Source organism: Sinocyclocheilus anshuiensis, unplaced genomic scaffold (assembly GCF_001515605.1).
Source record: "Sinocyclocheilus anshuiensis isolate Anshui unplaced genomic scaffold, SAMN03320099.WGS_v1.1 scaffold38, whole genome shotgun sequence".
Classification (NCBI taxonomy): domain Eukaryota; kingdom Metazoa; phylum Chordata; class Actinopteri; order Cypriniformes; family Cyprinidae; genus Sinocyclocheilus; species Sinocyclocheilus anshuiensis.
Window position 1 is genome coordinate 2,082,388 of NW_015544213.1, and position 3,525 is coordinate 2,085,912.

The 3,525-nt window shown below is 32.9% G+C and overlaps 1 protein-coding gene across 1 annotated transcript in view; it reads right to left on the minus strand.

Moving 5' to 3' along the window:
* Positions 1 to 3,525, minus strand: part of LOC107697176 (kelch-like protein 29) — a 296,880-nt gene that overhangs the window by 68,486 nt on the left and 224,869 nt on the right. The gene's annotated exons all lie outside the window — the stretch shown is intronic.

The window sequence follows — 3,525 nt, forward strand, 5'->3', positions numbered from 1 at the left end:
CACCAAGAGCTTGTAACACTCCAAAGAGAAAGGAAAAATTGAAATCGCATCATATGACCCCTTTAATACTGTTATAATTTAAACACAATATTGTCTGTTTTGCCGACAAAATATTACCTATAAAGCCACAGCAGAATTGTTGTGCGTCTCCGAGCAACACAGCGGTGATTCGTTTCTGAATGAATTGCGTTTTGAACGAATCGGGTGAATCAATGATTCAAAGGCCCATTCATAAAGAGAGCCGTTTACTTCATTCCTGAACAAAATCCATTACAGGATAGTTCTATGAAACGGCTGCCTTTTACAGTTTGATAAAGTGATTTTTAAAGTAAATGTCTGTATGATTTTTAACATTATAACATATTTAAAAGTAAATAAAATGCATTGTGCCATCTCAAGGAAAATTAATACATTTTAATTTATTTGGGGTTAACATATGATATAAATGGAAGCCCGTTTCCTCCACTGAATAAAAAAAAAAAAAAAGTTTATTGCTACTTTTTATCACACAATTCTGACTTTTTTTCTCAGAATTGCGAGATACAAAGTCACAATTGCGAGATAAAAATTTGCAGTTCTGACTTTATTTCTCAGAATTGCGACTTTATGTCTCGCAATTGCGAGTTTATATCACACAATTATAAATATTACCTATAAAGCCACAGCAGAATTGTTGTGCGTCTCCGAGCAACACAGCGGTGATTCGTTTCTGAATGAATTGCGTTTTGAACGAATCGGGTGAATCAATGATTCAAAGGCCCATTCATAAAGAGAGCCGTTTACTTCATTCCTGAATGAATCAGCCGTTTGAACGAATCGAATGAATTAATGAATCATTACCGCCACCTGCTGGCAGTTTTAGTTTCTTATTTAGAGTATTATTTCATAAAAAAAGAACAAATTTAAAGGTATAGTTCAACCAAAATGTTTAAATTATGTCATCATTCACTCAAACCTTAATGACTTACTTTCTTTTTTGGAACATAAAAGAAGGTATTTTGAAGACTGTTGGTATCAAAGCTGTTTTGGTTACCAATGACTTCCATTGTATGAACGAAAAAAAAATGTTTCTTAAATTATCTTCTATGTTCCATAGTTTATGTTAGGCCTTTGTAGCCTAAACGTTTGTGTAATACATTTTGTTGAATCAAATAAAATATTTCTTTCTACAGTTACTATTTGTAATGTCTACTTAATACTTTATCATTTAACACAAAAAATAGCTTTAAATAATCTTTTGTTTTCACAGCCAAAAGTAATTTGCGATTAATTTGATTAATTAATCGACACATCATGTAATTAATTAGATTAAAAATTTTAATCGACTGATAGCCCTAATATATATCACACAATTATGACTTTTTAACTCGCAATTGCAAGTTTGTATCGCGCAATTCTGAGAAAAAAGTTAGAATTGTGAGATAAAAAGTCGCAATTACCTTTTATTTTTTTTTTGTGGCGGAAACGGGCTTCCATACATATAAGATGAACCCCTTTTAATAAACGAAACAAAAACAAACTGATGCAAAAGAGAATTTAACAACTTACAATATGACTTATTTATTGCACATTTAAAATGTTTTAAATTAAAAAAATTCATATGAAATGATTAATTAGTTATTCAATAATTAGTAATAATTATTTTGTTTATATTTATATTTAAAAAAATACACTTTATAAGAAAATGAGCAACTATAAATATATATTGTTAATATTATTATATTTATATTTAATGTCATATTTTAATTATTTTTAATTATAAGAATGCATTAACAAAATTAAGTCTAACTTAGCTAATATTTATTTTCTTTTGTCTTTGAATAATTGCTTTTACAATTTTACAGCTGACTTTACTGTTTTCTATTTGTCAGTATTAATACAGTATGTGGTAGGGGTGTAACGGTACACAAACATGACGGCTCTGTACGTACCTCGGTACAACTTGGGGAAAAAAACTAAACATAAAATTGCTTTTTTTTTTTTTTATTAAACAGCTGTGCTGTTTACTGAACAAATTGCTCTTTCTTTAAATAAATTCAATTATAAATAACATTTTCTTAGGGATAAAAATCTACCGCAGCTTATGCTCTGATCCAGGGCTGGGCAACTTCGGCCCTCATAACAGATTTATTTAAACATACATTAAATAATTAAGACATCACTAACAGGTAAGTAAAACATAATGAGTATAAAAAGTCTAATATTTTGCGAAATGCTCTTCTCTAGACTACATTTATAGCACACTAACGAGCTGTGATGAAATGCTACGTGACATTTTGTTTACAAGCTGTTTTAATGATGTCTTTCCGTGGTTGAAACACTGATTGAGTGATTACATGAGGCGTGAGATGTTCTTTCATGTTTATTTCACGTTTAAACTAGTAGTAAAGAGGAAGAGATGATCACGCTGCCGTCTGAACTGAGGCGTTTATACAGCGATCTGTCGCCACATCAAAGAGCACCAAAATGGCATTTATTGTTGGAATTTCCTGAAAAAAAGGACATCATTTGAAAGATGAGACTTTGTTTCTTATCAAAAGTAACAATATATAAATCTGGAAGTTTTCAATGAAGTTCCACTTGTGCAGTGGTTAAAACAACGCATGTATACACATGTGTACCGAACCGAAAGACCCGATGTGTACCGTTACACCCCTAGTATGTGGTGATTAATACAGTTTGCACTAATTTCTCTTGGCACTGTAAAGGATCTTGGCCAAAATATGTTGTAGTTTGATGGTTAAATAAATAAATTTGTTTAAAGGGGGGGAAATATGATGTTAAAAGTAACTTTTTATGTTTTTAAGCCTTTTACACAGAGAGAACAAAAATGTAGAAATAATATTCACTCAGAAATTGCTAGTAAATTTCACAATTACAAACAAATGGCAAATAACACAATTAAATGTGAAATTTTGAAGTAGAAAAACTGAAATGGGATTTTCTTGTAAAGCATACTCAATCTTTGTTTTATTTAAAACTTGTAGCAATATACCATTCAACTAAAATTACATTATATCTACATATACACGGAGAGACTAGCTTTTATTTCCATATGAAGAGTTTGGTTCCAAAACGCGATAAACGCCATTTTTAAAAAAATGTAGTTTCTGCCAAACTGTATCTGGTCGGTATTGAAAAGCCAATTTTTAATTTTACGCAAAATGCGATATCCGCCGAGTTATTCTGTCATGTTTTCTCCTTTTCTTTCCAAACCGCGACAAACGCCAGTCTCTCTTCTCTGCATAATATCCGCTCAATCAATCACAGCGCACCACTCCACGCACTCTAGACAGTAATGGCGGCGCTTTGAATACACCCGGCATCCTAGTTTTCCTCATCTACTTTGTACTTTGTGATAGCCGCGGCCTAGAGTATGCTGAGGCCGGCTTGAGAGAGCGGCGGCGGGCGGGCTTGAGTGAGCGGAGGCGGGAGGGCTTGCGGCAACCACATATGACGACCCCGGGCTGGATTCTGCTTCGTCCACGGTGAAAGCCGATCCAGCGATCCACAGCGCGAAGTTGA